General features: G+C 38.2%; 1 non-coding gene across 1 annotated transcript; it reads right to left on the bottom strand.

Annotated features, from left to right (window-relative positions):
• Positions 1–656: 656 nt before the first annotated feature.
• On the bottom strand, positions 657–728 carry TRNAW-CCA (transfer RNA tryptophan (anticodon CCA)). The gene has a single exon. It is a non-coding gene; the product is annotated as a tRNA-Trp (tRNA).
• Positions 729–17,511: the final 16,783 nt, after the last annotated feature.

Below are 17,511 nucleotides of genomic sequence, written 5' to 3'. Positions count from 1 at the left end.
AGAGAAGATTATAGATGCAGAGGATAGAGAAGCATGATTATCCTCCCACTTGGTGGTAATTATCCACCATACGGAAGGGTGAATGCATTCCTGGAAAAAGTCTGGAGCAAAAGGAACAGAAGCAATATTGAAAAATATACTTGAAAACTTTTCTAAACTGGCTGAAAATATTCTTTTCTAATTATTTTAATTTCCTCTGGTCCTGTTCTTTGTAGCTTTAAGGATGTGAGCAATGCGATTTAATGTAAGCTTTTTGATCATAGGTTAGACAATCTCACAGGTTAAAAATAATTTATTGAATTTTAATTTGCGTTTCTCTTATTATGAAAGAGGTTAGTTTCATATGTTTAAAAATAATTTACATTTCATTTTCCAATAACTGTTTCATCCTGTCTTCTACTGTGCTGTTGGTCTCTCTTTTAAAGTGGCTTTTTGGGTGACAAGGAGAAGTGGCATTGGCCGGTTGGCTTCGCGCCTCCAGGAGTTTCCCAGATCACCTCCGTCAGATATGAAAATGATGAAACAGAAATTCTAAGGCTCGTCCTCTGAACCTCGGTGCGGAGGAATAAGGAGCACGGAGACCCGAATAGAGCCGTGGGATGAAATCCTAAGCGGCCCAAAGTCCCCAGTTAGTTTGGTGGGAAAAGAGGTAGTTGTGACCCCGACGTGACTTGAACACGCAACCTTCTGATCTGGAGTCAGACGCGCTACCATTGCGCCACGAGGTCACAGAGGCCGCTTTACTTTTGATCCTTTAAGGCTCTTTCTTCCCGCGCATCCAGGTCACTTCACCGTATAAATCTTTCGCTTTTCGAGCGAATTTCAGGTCAAACTGAAAAGGAGCGAGAGGCGGGCGGAAGGCGCGGCTGTGCGAGCCCCGGAATCCCCGCCCCAATCCGGCTACGTCGGGTCCGGGCGGGGAAGCGGCTGCAAAACCCGAACCCGGGCCGGCGAAGCGGGGTGAGGGTGCGTGCAGGACCGAGTTCCCGCCCCCGGCATGGTTAAAGGGGGAAACCAAACCAGGACTCTGCGGGCACACCTGGGAGGTGACTTCGGAACTTAGCAGAAAAATAGATGCTCATGTATCCACCCCTCCCCCCACCCCCGGCTCTCCCGCCCCCTTATAAAACTCAGTTTTGAACATTCGAACATTATAGAAGAGTGTAAGAAAAATTAAAATCAATAATCCCACCACCCACTGTAAAGCATTTTGATGTATTTCTTTCCAGATTTCCTTCCTCCCAGGTATACACAAGTGTCCATCCGCGTTTGTTAAAGCTTCTTTGCTGTAAAGTACAGCAGCTGCAGAAAAAGGCACAAAACTAAGATATTTAATGGAAGGATCACAAACCCTTGCCACCACCAGACCTGCCACCCCCGCAGAGCCTAACATCTGCCTTCTGCCTCCACCTGCAGCCAACCCCGACGTCCACGGAAAGAACTTCTTTGCTTTTGTTTACAGTTTTATCACCCAAATATGCATCAGCAAACACTGGAGTGGCGTTCCGACGTATATGTCACATTTAATCCATCCCTTTCCCCTCACATCCTCCCCCTGCCCCAACGAAACGACGTTCTCAGCGCCGGTTTCAGGTAGTTCGCGTTGTCAGCGGGTCTTGTTACTGAGGATGCCAACTTAAATCATTTAGTTAACACGCTTTCTGCCGTGGTCCTCCACTGTATGCTACTATTTCCCCCTTGGTAATTAATAAATATTTGGGGGTAAACGCTTTCAGGCTATGCAAATATCCTGTTTCTCTTCAACTTTTCAAGCACTAATTTTAGCATCCATCTTGACTGCAACAACTATGACTGCGGTGTTTGCCTCAGGGTCATTTTCTTTTTTGCCTTTTCCATCTACATTTATCAACATAATCCTTCTGTGAGAAAGAACAGGTTCTTCTCTTCCATTTACTTATGTATTACATATTCAATTATTTCTTTGCATCAATACAGATTCATGGATATTTTTAAATTTTATAGGTTTAACCCATAGAACATCATTTAAAAAATATTGTTTCTGAAATTTTCCCAGCTTTTGCTATTACAAACTCCTTCAGGTTGGCTCATGTGTCCTTTTGATATCTACCATCCTGTTTTTAGCACTTCCTTAGTTTCTGGAACAAGATGTTCCAGGTTTATCTTGTAGTTTCCCTGCAGCAGCCCTGGAATCAACTATTTCTCCAAGGAGCTCTGTTTCCTGTTTTTGGAGAAAGGTGTTTAGAAATTAAGATCTAGTTGTTAGATGTGATCATTACAATGGGCTGTCATTCCTCTTTTCATTATTTGTAGCTTCTCTGACACTGAGAAACGTAGCTCTCATTAGCTATAATATATGCACTTATATATGTATACATATATGTACGTGCATATATGTGTGTTTCAGAATTACTAACCCATACACCTGTAAGAAAAGATCTACTAAGAGGATTACCTTATATGTGTACAGGGTTTTTTGGTTTTTTTTTTTTTCCTGTAGCTTTACAGGCAAAATACTGTTTTGCAAAGTTATTTAGGTTAGTTCTTCTCCAAGCCTTCACTTTTGGTTATATTATTTATTTGTAGTACAGTTAGGTTGTTACTTTTATTCATTTATTTGTTTTTATTTTTGGCTGTATTGGGTCTTCTGTTGCACAGGCTTTCTCTAGTTGTGGTGAGTGGGGGCTACTCTTTGCTGCGGTGCGCGGGCTTCCGTTGTGGCTTCTCTCGTTGCGGAGCACGGGCTCTAGGCTTGCGGGCTTAGTAGTTGTGTCTCCCGGGCTCTAAAGCTCAGGCTCAGTAGTTGTGGTGCACGGGCTTAGTTGCTCCGCAGCATGGGGGGATCTTCCTGGGCCAGGGCTTGAACCCATGTCCCCTTCATTGGCAGGCGGATTTTTAACGACTGCGCTGCTAGGGAAGCCTCTGTTGTTACTTTTATATTCCATTTCAGGTTCATAATTAGTTTTCATTATTTTCCTTAAACTTATGCATTTGTAAAATATTACCATAGTTCTAAGTACCAGTGCTGTATAAAAGGGTATACTAAAAACTGTGTCACTCCCTTGTCATCTCTATTACTCAGACTCATTGCCCCCTTCTTTCCACCGCTTCCCAAATATCCCTGTCGGTAACTAATCTTTTGTTTCTGGTCGATCCTTCCTGCATTCTTTTGCACAAATGAGCAGGTATGTTTATTTTATTACATCCTCTTCTTTCTTAGATAAAGGATAGCACACTATAATTACTATTTTGCACTTTGCCGTTTTACCTCAGCAGTTTATCCTGGAAATCACTCCATGTCAGCTCATTGAGATCTTTCTCTATTTTTTTTTTTTTTTTTTTACAGCTACACAGTACTTCCTGGTGCGGATGTAAGCATAGCTTATTCAACCACTTTCCTGTAGTTTTTGCATAATATTTCCAAGGTTCATCCATGTTGCAGCATGTATCAATACTTCATTCTTTTTATTGCCCAATAATATTCCATCATATGGATATATCAGATTTTATTAATTTGGTAGGATGAAAATCTACCAAAAATATTGGCTCGGTGCTTTGTGACAGCCTGGAGGGGTGGGATAGGGAGGGTGGGAGGGAGGGAGACGCAAGAGGGAAGACATATGGGAACATATGTATATGTATAACTGATACACTTTGTTATAAAGCAGGAACTAACACACCATTGTAAAGCAATTATACCCCAATAAAGATGTTAAAAAAAAAAACAAAAGAAAATCTACCAAAAAAACAAGTGGAGGTTTTTTTCACATCAAGTAGGAATCAGATTCTCCCCCTTCACAGGTTTTGCTGTTTTTCTTGATTGTTGAAGGCTGTAGTACTCCATCTGTTTAGTGACTTTCCCAAATTATTTTTGCAAAAGCTGTATTCCTTGTTCGTGGTTACTGAAGTGTCTCTGTTTCTTGGTTTGTTTTTAGCTAGTTTTTTGACAGAGATTTCCTTGAATTCCAGGTACTTTATTAAAAACAACAACAATAACATAACAACAATCCCACCCCCCTTTTTGTTTTTCAGATTGGCTCTGTGCTGGTACTCCTTTAACATGTAGCCAGGCTTGCACTAAGCCTAGGGAGAGCCTGAGGTGAAATCTCAGCGTCTTCTCAGATCTGTTCTGAGTGTGCGTCTTTCTCTCAGCACGCATGAGGCTTTCTAAACTCCCCCATATCGATAGTACTTTGGAATGCCCTAATTTCCCAAAGAAACTCCCCAGCTTTTGCTCCTCGGACTTCGGTGGTCCAGGGACGGTGTGGGGCAACAGCAAGTAAAAATGCCACAAAGTTTTCCTACTGCTTTGAATTCATCCCTTTCTTGATTCAATGTTCACTTGGTTGCTGCAAACCTTTGACTGTTTTCCAGAGTCTCTGACAAATTTGGTTCTGGCAGTTCTGCTTGTGATTTTGGTGTTTCTGTGAGGGGATGAGAACTTGGAGCTTCCCACTCTGCCATTTTGCTGATGTCACCCATCTGCCTTTAAATAATTTTTTCTCTGCCTATAGAATGCTGGCTTGACAATTTTTTAATTCTTTTACGTTTTAAAGATATTATTTCTTTGTTATTTCTTCTACCTTCCTTAGTTTTTAGTTGATAATATAATGTGTCTTTTTATTTTCAGCAAATCACTATGTGCCAAGCATAATGACCTTTCTATTAACCCTTCGGGGGATGGCTGAACTTGTTGAATTTGTGAGTTGACATCTTTCAATAAATTTGGAAAGTTCTCAATGTTACTTTTGCAAATATTGCATCTGCCCATCCTCTCTCTCCTGTCTTTCTTGGACAGCAATTACATGTAAGTAAGCTCCTTTCTTATGCTTTTTTGCTCCTTATATTCTTATTTCTCTCTGTTATTCAGTTTAGCTCTTTTCTTCTTGTTTTCAAGTTTAGTATGTTCTGTTTTCTGCTGTGCAAAGTCTGCTGCTAAAGTCATCCAATGAATTTCAAATATTTTATTTTGCAGTTCTAAAATTTCCACTTGATTTTTGGCTTATTTTAATGCTGTTTTGAAATACTCTATCCCACATTTTTAACAAATCTGTTGTCACCCTCTTTCCTTCTACCTTTTTAAACATATGAATTATAGCAATTTTGACTGCTCACTCCAAGTCTGGATCATTTCCGGATTTTTTTTTATTGACTGTTCTCTTTTTACTATGGCTCACCTATTTCCCACTTTTGTGCATGTTTTTTATCTTATTTACTTTTTTTTTTTTTTGGCTTTGTTGGGTCTTTGTTGCTGCGTGTGGGCTTTCTCTAGTTGCGGTGAGCAGGGGCTACTCTTCATTGCAGTGCACAGGCTTCTCATTGTCGTGGCTTCTCTTGTTGTGCAGTATGGGCTCTAGGCACGTGGGCTTCAGTAGTTGAGGTGCACAGGCTCAGTAGTTGTGGCTTGCAGGCTCTAGAGCACAGGCTCAGTAGTTGTGGCACATGGGCTTCGCTGCTCCATGGCATGGGGGTTCTTCCCGGACTAGGGGTCAAATCCAGGTCCCCTGCCTTGGCAGGCAGATTCTTAACCACTGTGCCACCAGGGAAGTCCCAGCCTTTTGTGTATGTTGATTTAACTTTTTATTTTGATTTTTTCTGGGCAATGTGGATGATAAATATAAATTTTAGAAGCTCTGGCCTGATTACAGTAACTTCCTTCTCTTCTGCCTTGTAAAGCCATGAGCATTGTTCCCACAGGAAAGCCACTGTGAGGGAGACAACAGCTTTTCCCTCAGGCAACACGAGTCCAGACTCTGCCCAGGAGTTTCCTACCAAAGGAAAAGAGCAGTGATGCTGTCACACCAATCCTCTTCTCACATTTTTGGGTGTACCTGGGTTTCCTGGTGTATCTACTGCCTGGGGATGTGGAACATCAGGGTTTTCTATGCCGATAATATCACCTTAAGTGACAGTGTGGTGCTGTGCTCACATGAAGGATTTGGAGAAATTTCTGGTGCAGATGGGACGGCAGGACTTGAAAGTTTTCTCTCAAAGATTTGGATCCCGCTCTCCTCAGTTATTTTGCTATTCTCAAAAAGCTCATTTCCTTCTTCTAGTGATTTTACATGGAAAGAATGAGGCTCCTTTTGCAGTTTGTATGAGATGCAAAAATTCTCAAACTTAAGGCAATGTCAAAATAGCAATTATTAAAAAGGATGTGATTGCCCAATGTTGGCAAAGATGTCAGGGCAGCAAGCACCCTCATATACATCTGGTGAGAGTCCAGAGCTTTTGGAAGGCATTTGGCACGTGTATTAAAAGGCCTTTTCAATAATGTGTACTTTGCCCCAGAAATTCCATTTTTATGACCCCATGGAAAACAATTAAGGATGTTTGCAATGATTTTCCTGTAGGGTTATCAAAATTCTGTTTATAATAGTAAAGAATTAGAAGCAGTTTTAGCTGCTCTGTTCCATAAGCAGAGTCTAGATTTTTGAAATACGAGAGGTAGGAGGGAAACTATCCCAGGTTGGGTTCCCCAGGAAGCTGACTCTGAGTGGACGTTTGCATGGAGGCTTTTGGGATCACAAGAGAAGGAAGCAGGACTGGGTAGGGAGAGAAGAGGGCTGCTATGCAGTCTCAGTAAAGGCATCACCACGAAGAACTCCAAATTCACAACCGTCCCAAAGTTAAGTGGAAGGGCCAGGTCTTTGCTCCTATGTCAACCAGTCATTGGATGTGGGCTGTCCCAGGAACGGGTCTGCTTTGGGGCAAGGCGACTCTCTCAAGCTGAGGACTGCCTGCCAGCAGCACTTCTAGTGGCCGGAGAATAAACCTTCAGTTCTGAAAGGGGGGATGGGGTGGCCCACAATTTCATCACCTGGATTCACTTCTTCATATGAGTTTTGGGAGAAGCAACACCAGGATTCCGGTGGGCCTGTTTTCCTGGAAGAAACTTACAAGGAGGATGAACTACAGCCTCCTCGCCCCCTGCTGCTGGTCTTAGGACTGCAAATTATATTCACTGTTGCCCTCCTCAACCTCAGCTAACACCTGCACTGGTCTTGGTGGCTTTCCCAGTGGCCAGACCCAGATACTTATCCCTGAGGCCCTGGTCACTGTGTGCTTCTCAGGCTGACTGCTGTGTTCATTACTTACTACCAAAATGGGTGAGACAGTGCCAAGAGGTATTCTAATATTATGGGGAATTAGCTGGGTGCCAAACATACGTCTCTCTTCTCCCACTGTAATAACAGCCCCACCTCCTAGTGATCAGGATCAAATATCCCTGTCACAATGGTGACTCCTCTTGTTGCTGGCTGGTCCCCTGGCAGCAGCTGTAGTTTGTATCTCAAAAGGACTACTGACGTGTTTCCTGAATGAATTGTTCTGCCTTGGGAATCAAGCCTCTAAACCTGCAGTGCCCAGGCCTGCAGGGAAGAGCAGCACATATTGAGTCACGGGGAGTGACGTAAGCACGTCTCTCCTGCTGCTACTCCTGGGTTCCCAGTCCATACGTTCCAACTACCAGGAACACAACCATATAAAGGTAGTTGATTTGAGGCATAAACTGCACCCTGAGGATGGTGCCCCATCCCTGTAAATTACTGCCTCCACGCTGGCACTCACAGTGTGCCTTTAACAGGCCATTCCATCTCCAACATCTATCAGCCTGGCAGCTTCTGGGGATGTGGTATGTGATATGACCAGTGGATCCCGTGAGAATATGCACACTCCTCTATCTCCTCTGCTATACAGTAGGTTCCTTGCTTTGATGTGGTATCAGATGGATGAATCAAACATTCTATAAATCCCCAGATAGTGAGTGGTTTTATCTGAGGTCTGGCAAGCAGGAAAGGCAAACAAATACCTAGAGTGTGGGTTGATTCAGTTGTATGAATTGCCGTTGCTTCCAGAATAGAAGGGGTCCGGTGGAGCCAACTCGCCGCCAAGCATCTGACTGGTCTCCTAGTGGGATGGTAACCATACTGGGGACTTAGCACTGAAGAGCGTGTTGCTGGAAGGCGGACAGCAGTTGCAGCAGGTAATTAAGCCTTGGGAAGGGGCAGCCTGTGATGCTGGGCAAATGCCACCACGGCTGCTCCATTCGTGCTTGTGTTGTCAGCACTGGGTGACTAAACAGGAGCTGACAGACGTCAACTGAGATCTTTGACAGAAATGAAGTGTAAGAGGTGAGCTTACATTTACCTGGCGTTTCCTCTGTTTATGGATTCCAGGCAGAAACTGTCAGAGTTTAGGGGTGCCACTGGGAGATAAGGGATGATATCCTAGAGGAGATAGCTCTACAACTTGCATAAAATTTCCCCTCAAACCTTTAGCTGACTTCTAAGCTGTGAATGGTGAAAATAAAAGAAACCCTGTAAAAAGCAGCACTTGAGGGGTTAAGTGGATGCGCAGGTTCCAGCAGCTGTCTAGTACTGGAAAGACAGAGATTACAGTTCAAGATCAAGCCCTAGCAAGTTAGAGGGGCTTGGTAAACGCCTTGGAGTTTCCACTGAGATTCCAGAAGAACCATGCTGGACAAAACTGAAACAGACAAAAGGACAAAACTGAAACAGACCAGCTTTAACTCAACCTAATGTCAATCACAAATGGGGTCAGGGTGCTCCACTAGTACTCTGTCTGCTAAAATAAAACTTTATTTTATTTAACTTTTTATTTTATATTGGAGTATAGATGATTAACAGTGTTGTGATCGTTGCAGATGTACAAAAAAGTGATTCAGTTATACATATACATGTATCTATTCTTTTTCAAATTCTTTTCCCATTTAGGTTGTTACATAATACTGAGCAGAGTTCCCTGTGCTATACAGTAGGTCCTTGTTGGTTATCCATTTTAAATATAGCAGTGTGTACGTGTCAATCCCAAACTCCCTAACTATCCCTTCCACCACCCTTCCTCCCTGTTAACCATAAGTTCATTCTCTAAGTCTGTGAGTCTGTTTCTGTTTTGTAAATAAGTTCATTTAAAAAAAACTTATAATTTTATATTGGAGTAGAGTTGATTAACAGTGTTGTGACAGTGCTAAATAAATCTTGATCCTCTTCAGAGGAAGACAAACCAAGGATCTCCAGAATTTTTTCACCTATAATGTCTGGCATCAAATGAGATATCAGAAAGCATGCTAAAAAAATCAGCTGACCAGATAGGAAGAAAAACAATAGACAAAGGAACAGACCAAAAAGTGATTCAGCTACTGTAGTTAACTGTCCAGGACTTTAAAATAAACGTTATTAATATATTCAAGAGAAAAGAATGGAGAATTTCAGCAGATACCTAGAATCCATATAAAGACAAGACAAAAATTCCAGAAATAAAAAATCTGACTAAAATTAAGAATTCAAAATGGGTTTAATAACAGATTGAAAACAGAATAGGCATTAGTTAATGGGAGGGCAATTCAGTGGAAAGTGTCTAGTCTGATGCACAGAGAGAAAAAAGATGGGAAATACAGAAAACCTAAAGAGAGACCTGGACCATGGTGAAAGGTCTAACCTACAGGTAATTAGAATCCTAGAATAAGGGAGAGAGGAAATGGGGCAGAGGTAATACTTAAAGAAATAGTGGCTGAGAGTTTCCCCACACTGATGAAAGATATCACAGCACAGTCTCAAGAAGCTCCACATGCTCAAAATATGCTTTAAAAACAAACAAAAAACCTCTCCACCTAGGCACATCACATTAAAACTTACAAAAACCAAGGGCAAAGATAAAATCTTAAAAGTAGCTGGAGAAAAAATAAAACAAGAGCAGAACACAGTTGATTTTTTTTTTTTTTTCACAGTTGATTTTTTAATAGAAACTTCGGAAGCCAGAAGCTGAGATTTTATTTTAGGTGAGGAAAGAAAAAAAACAGCAACAACAATGAAAAACAAATGCCAGACTAGAACACTTATCCCAGTGAAAATATCCTTCCTAAATGAACGCAAAGTAAAAATATTTCAGACAAAAGCTGAGATAAGCTACTGGAATGCTATGATAAATGCCCAAAGGAATTAGCCAGGCAAAGGGAACATGATCCAGTTGGAACAAGGAATGTCAGGAAAGAATGAAGAACACGGCAATAGGTAAACATGTAAGTACAAATAAACACTGCTGAAAACAGTAATAGTAATAAAATCCTTTGGAGTTTAAAACATGTAGAAATAAAATATATGACAACAATTGAACAAAAGGCAAAGAGTAAATGGAATTAAAACATTAGTTTTTTTCATTGCTTTGAAATATTAATTTCAAGAGTGCTCCAAGAAAAAAGAACCAAAAAAAAAAAAAAAAAAAAAAAAGCGTGCTCCAATGGAGAGCCAAACAAATTTTAAGGGCAATGATTTTCGGACATTTCAGTATCAGGACAACATTACAATTTAAAAAATTATTGAGGAAACCAAAGACCTTTTATTTATGTAGGTTACATCTATTGAAGTTTACTGTATTTGAAATTAAAATTGGAAAAAATTTTAATGTTTATTAGTTTATTAAAAATAATACTATTAAACTACTATATGATATTGGAAAACATTAATAAAAACAAATCTTCAAAACAAAAAAATTAGTGCAAAGAGTGGTACTGTTTTAAATTTTTGCAAATCTCTTTAACGTCTCACTGGATTAGTTTGCTAGGGCTGCCATAAAAAAATGTCACAGACTAGGTGGCTTAAATAACAGTAATTTATTTACTCACAGTTCTGGAGGGCAGAAGTCCAAGATCAAGGTGTCTGCAAGGTTGATTTCTCCTGAGGCCCCTCTCCTTGGCTTGCTGGTAGCCACCCTCTTGCTGCCTCTTCACATGGTTGCCCCTTTGTGTGTACGCACCACTGGTGACTCTCTGTACATCCAAATTTCTCTTCTCATAAGGACACCAGTCAAGAGTTATTAGGAATCACCCTAACAGCCACATTTTAACTTATCACCTCTTTAAAGGCCCTATCTCCTAAAACAGTCACATTCTCAGGCACTGGAAGTTAGGGTCTCAACATATGAATTTGAGGGGGGACGTAATTCAGTTGATAATAATGGCTCAATAGAAGATAGCTGAAGTCTGAGATCTTCTTTTGCATTAAATATTTTGCAATATCACATGCCATGCAGCTTCTGAAAAACAGCAATCTATACTCATGAGAAAAATGAGAATGAAAAAGGTAATGTCTTAGAATTATTATGAAAATAGTTCTGCTGCTCCAGAGTAACACCAAAATAATAAATGAATGTATAATTAAACTGAATAGAGTAGAAAAATGAGAAAATGAAACATATTTGAGTATTCCGAAGAAAAGCAAGAAAGGAGAAACAAAAGAAGAACAGGCAAAACAAATAGAGACTTACACCCAAATATATTAGTAATTACATTAAATGAAAATGGATTACACTCACCAATTAAAATATAAAGAATATCAAACTAGATAAAAATAAGACCCAAAATATATGCTACTTAAAGGAGATACACTTTAAATGTAAGGACACAGGTTAAGTTAAAAGTAAAAGAATAGGAAAAAGACATATAGCATGTGTATTTGTTTTCTACTGCTACATAACCCATTTATGGAAACAGCAGCTTAAAACAACAACTATTTATTAGCCCACAGCTCTGTGGGTCAGAAGTCCAAGCATGGCATGGCTGGGTTCTCTGCTCAGGTCTCAAAGGCTGAAATCAAGGAGTCAACGGGTAAATTCTTGTCTGAAGGCTGAGGAAACAGCAACTCCAAGTGAAGTCAACTTGTTAGCAAAATTCAGTTCCTTGAAGTTGCAGGACTGAGGCTCCTGTTTCCCTGCTGGCTCTCAGTCACAAACTGCTCTCAGTCCCTAAAGGGTGCCTACACGCCTTGTCACACAGCCCCTCTATCTTCAAAACCAGCAATGAAGAATGTCGCTCACACTGAGTCCCCCTTATACACCAAATCTCTCTCACCAGGACGAGCCCCACACTTTTTAAGGTCTCAACTGATTCGGTCTGGCCCACTGAGGGTAACTGCACTATTTTCAGTCAACTGATTTGGGACCTTAATTATATTTGCGAAATCCCTTCACAAAAGCACCTAGATTAGTGTTTGACTGAATAACTGGGAACTGCTTGTATACCAGAGGCTGGGAATCTAGGAACCAATTTAGAATTCTGCCTACCACACCATGCAGTCACTAACAAAAATAAAATTATCTTGGCTATATTAATATCAGAAAAAGTACAATTTATGGCAGAAAACATTACTAGAGTTAGAGGATGCTTGATATAGATAAAAGGGTCAACTAAACAAGAAGATATAACAATCCTATATGCACTGAATATTTATATGCACTTGAATATATATATAATATATATTCAAGATGTAGAAAGCAAACATTAATAGAAATAAAAGAAAAAAAAGATAAATCCACAATCATAGTTGGAGATTTGAAGACACCATTCTTAGTAGCTTATAGTTCAAGCAGAAAAATAAATCAGTACAGATATAGAAGATTTAAAGAATGCTATTAACCAACTTGGTCTAATTAATATTTATAGAACATTATATCTAACTGCAGAAATTTCAAGTGATAATTCTTATTTCCATGCTATTTTCATGTGAACATGGAGCATTTACCAAAATAGACCATTGGCTGAGCCACAAAGTAAGTATCAACAAATTTCAAATGACTGAAATAATACAGTGTGTTCTTTGACCACAGTGGAAATTAGCTAGAATTCCATAATATATAAATAGAAAATCCACAAATTCATTAAAAGTAAGCAACATGCTTATAAATAACCCCAGGGTCAAGGTAGAAATAACAAAGGAGTTTAGAAAATATTTTTAACTGAATGATAATAAAAATACAACATATAAAAATCTGTGGTCAGAAAGATTAACTCAAAATGGATCACAGGCCTATATATAAAATCTAAAACCATACAACTTCTAGAAAAAAACATGGGAGAAGAAACTCCAGAACCTTAGGGAAAGTGAAGATTTCTTGGAGAGGACCCAAAAAGCATGACCCATAAAAAGGAAATGTTAAACTGATATCCTTCAAAATAAAAACATCTGCTCTTCAAAAGACACCACTAAGAAAAGTTAAAAGGGAAGCCATATTCTGGGAGAAAATATTTACAACACATATCTGACAAAGGACTTGTATCTAGACTATATAATCATTATCATCATCTAATTTAAATGGGCAAAAAACTTAAACAGATACTTCACAAAGGAGAGATATAAATAGCCATTAAACACATAAAAAATGTTCACCATTAATCAGAGAAATGCAAACTAAAACCACCATGAAGTACTAGTACACACATTAGAAAAGCTAAAATTAAACACTGACTTATATACCTGAAACTAATACAATATTGTAAATCAACTATACTTTAATAAAATTAAAAAAAATTAAAGACTGACAATACCATGAGTTGGCAAGGCTAGGAGTAACTAGAGCACTCATACATTGTTGGTGGGTTGCAAAATGGTACTTTGGAAGACAACTTGGCAGTTTCTTATAAAATATTACATACATTTGCCATATAACCCAGCAACTCCGAACCTAGGTATTTATATAATAGAAGTGAAAATATGTCTACACAGAGCTTATACGTGAATGTTCACAGCTGGTTTATTCATAATAGCTCTAAAGTGGAAACAATACAAATATCCATCAATGGCTGAACGAACTGTAGTATATTAACACTATGGGAATGAAGTACCAACCACATAACATGAATGAACCTCCAAATTCATGAGTGAAGAAGGTAGAAAGAAAACAGTATATACTATATGATTCCATTTATATGAAACTCTAGAAAAGACAATTCTAATATATAGCGATAGAAAGCAGATTAACGGTTTCTTGGAATCAGAGGTGGGGACAATTTTGGGGTGATAAAAAATGTTCTATAGCTTGATTTTGGTGATGGTTATACAGGTGTGTAAATTTGCCAAAACTCATCAAAATATAAAGTTAAATCTGGTACAACTTATTATGTGTAAATTATGTCCCAATAAAGTTGATTAAAAAAACCTCTACTTGATGAAGCTAAATAGGAACTTATAGAAAAATTTAGACTTAAATATTTGCAAAAAAGAAAGATTGAACATCAATTATCTAAGATTTCATTTCAAGAAGCTAGAAAAAGAACAATGAATCAAATTCAAATAAAGTAGAAAAAAGAAAATAAAAGAGCATGAGTTAATGAAAAAGAAATTAGCTGTATATTAGTTAAGAGGTGGCTTTTGAAAAGATTAATAAAGTGTTAAATCCCTACAGAGCCTAACACAGAAAACAAAAAGAGAGTACACAAATTACCAATACCAAGACTGAAAAGGGAACATCACTTTAGATCCTACAGAGATTAAAAATATAACAAGCAGGCATTATCAATTACTTAAAGCCAATAATTAGATATTTTAATGAAATGATATAGACAAATTAGAAATAAAACTTAGCAAAATTGACACGAGATAGAATATCTCAATAGTCTTATGCCTATCAAAGTAACTGAATCTATAATTTAAAACTTTCCTACAAAGAAAATTCCAGGCTCATTGGGCTTTACTGTTCATTTTTACAGAAAAGATTTATGGAAAAAAATAATACCAACTGAAATAACAACAAACTCTTCCAGAGGGGGGAAAAGGTAATTACCAATTCATTTTACAAGCCCAGCATTATCCCACACACTAAATCCTGACAAGGCTACTAAAAAAAGGAAACATACAAGACAATCGGGACATAGACATAAAATCTGATATAAAATTTTGAAACTCTAATTGAACAATATTTTTAAAAGGTAATATATAATGACCAAATAGAATCTATTCCAGGCATGCAAGGTTGCCTTAACATTTTCAGAAATCAATCCATACAGATGAATTTTGAAAACATTTTGCTAAGTGAAATAAGTTAGTCACAAAAGAATAAATATTTACATAAGGTACCTAAAGTGGTCAAATTCACAGAGACAGACTGAAGACAGAAAGTAGAATGATAGTCTCCAAGGACTAAGAGAAGCGGGTAATGTGGAGTTATTGTTTAATGAATATTGAGTTTCAGCTTAGAAAAATGAAGAGTTCTGGATGGTGGTGATGGCTACAACAACATGAATGTACTTAATATCACTGAATTGTACACTTAAAAATGGTTCAGATGGGGCTTCCCTGGTGGCGCAGTGGATGAGAGTCCACCTGCCGATGCAGGGGACACGGGTTCGTGCCCCGGTCCGGGAAGATCCCACATGCCGCAGATCGGCTGGGCCCGTGAGCCATGGCCACTGAGCCTGCGCGTCTGGAGCCTGTGCTCCGCAACGGGAGATGCCACAACAGTGAGAGGCCCACGTACCGCAAAAAAAAAAAAAAAAAAAAAAAAAGGTTCAGATGGTAAATTTTATGTTATGTGTATTTTACCACAATTTTTAAAATAAAAAAATCAATCCGCATAATTCAACCACATTAACAGGATGAGAACAACCATACGGTCATCTCAATAGCTACAAACTACGTATCTGATGAAATTCAATACCTGTCCATAATAAGAAATCTCAGCAAACTAGGATTTGAGGAGAATTTCCTTAATCTGATAGAGATTATCTACAAATTTATACCTCATATCATTTCTAATGGAATGTTTAGGATTTTCCTTTAAATTCTGGGAAAAAGGCAAGGATGCCTACAATCTTTACTTTTGAAGGTCCTAGCCAGTGCAATAAAGCAAGAAAAAAATGGCATAAATATTGGAAAGGGTGAGGTAAGAAAGATTTTACTTTATCACAGGTGACATATTGTGTACGTAGAAAGTCCGAAAGAATGAACAAACTATTATAATTAACAAGTGAATTTTAGGAAGGTCACTGGATATAAGGTCAGTTTAAAAAAATCTATTATATATATCATTACTTATTACATATTATATATTTAATATATTATATATAGTTATGTATTATATATATTAGCAAAAGTCAGAAAATGAAATTAAGATAATAGCCTTTACAGAATCACCAAAACATCAAATATATAATAACCTTACAAAATATTCAAAATTTTATTGAAAAAATACAAAAATTACTAAAATTAAAAGATGTGTATAAATGAAAAGGTATGGCCTGCTCATAGATTGGATGTCTCAATATTGCTAAGGTACCCATTCTTCCAAAATTAATCTATATATGTGATGTAATATCCATTGAAATCCCTACTTTTTATGGTGGAGTAACTGAAAAAATAATCATTCTAAAATGCATATGAAAATGCCAAGGACACAGAATTACAGTGACAATTTTGAATAAGAAGAACAAAATTAGAAGACATATACCACCAGATGCCAAGATTTACTATCAACCTGTTTTCACTAAAAATATTTGGTATTCAACAGAACAATGAGTCAGAATAGATAATCTAGAAATAGACCCCCTCACATAATCTGACTATCTGACTTATCACAAGGGTACCCAAGGGGGAGGGGAAAAGATGGTCTTTTCAACAAATGATGTTGAATAAATTGTGTATTTGCATGGAAAATATTAAATTGACCTCTACTCCACACCATATAAAAATATCAGACGGATTGTAGCCTAAAACTTAAAAGTAAAACAGTAGCTATGCAGAAGTAAATGTAGGAAAATATTCTATGACTTTGGGTTAGGAAAAGATTTCTTAAACTAGGCACAAAAAAGCAGTAATCATAAAAGAAAAGATTGTTGAATTATTCATCAAAGTTAAAGACTTCTGTCCATCAAAAGACAACATTTAGAGAGTGAAAAGGCAAGATGCTGATGAGTAGATATTTGTAATACAAATATCTAAAAAATACCTTGTATCCAGAATACATAAAGAATCCTAAAAATAAACAGAAAGAGTTATCAATAAAAATGGGCAAAAGTCTTGAACAGGCACTTCTCAAAAGAGGATATTCCAAAAGCCAATAAACACCTAAAAGGGGACTCAACATCAGTAGAGAGTAAGGAAATGAAATTAAACCTATAGTGAGATACCACTACACACTGGAACCAGGCTTTGGCACCTTAGCAGTTCATGGAAACTGCTCTAGTAAAGGTGCCCTGTATCATCTCCATCCCCTAACCTGATGGACACCTTTCAGTTCTTATGTCACTTGAACCTGCTGACCTTACTCCTCTTCTACCTTCTAAGGCAGGGAAGGGAGACGGGGTTTATGTGTGGTGAGGGTTTGAAGGTAGATACGAGCAGCCAAAAAAGTTGACATCAAGTCATGTAGACTGTTTGACAATAGAGTTTCTCAAGGATAGTATTTCAAGGTCAGACCCTTAAACTTTCCAATCAGAAAGTGGTACATTTTGTCCAAAGTAGACACATCTCCTGGTAATAGTTAATAAATTTCACTATTATAATTCAATCAGAAATAGTCATTTCAACCACAATGTCAAATTATTCATTTTAAAATGGGAGACAGCTCACATCAGTCACCCAATATCCCCTTCCCAATATTAAAGACTTATCCTAGCATTGTGGGAGGAGTATTTGATATCCTTTCCTTCAGTCTCCACTGAAGTGTAGCTCTACATGCCTTGTCCTTTTCAGATGTTAGGTCCATGGTCTCTTAGGGCCTTCCAGTACCAGGGTCACAGCCTCT

This window comes from Delphinus delphis, chromosome 19 (assembly GCF_949987515.2).
Source record: "Delphinus delphis chromosome 19, mDelDel1.2, whole genome shotgun sequence".
NCBI lineage: Eukaryota > Metazoa > Chordata > Mammalia > Artiodactyla > Delphinidae > Delphinus > Delphinus delphis.
Note: the sequence above shows the minus strand (reverse complement) of the source record. Positions and strands in the feature narration are given on the sequence as shown.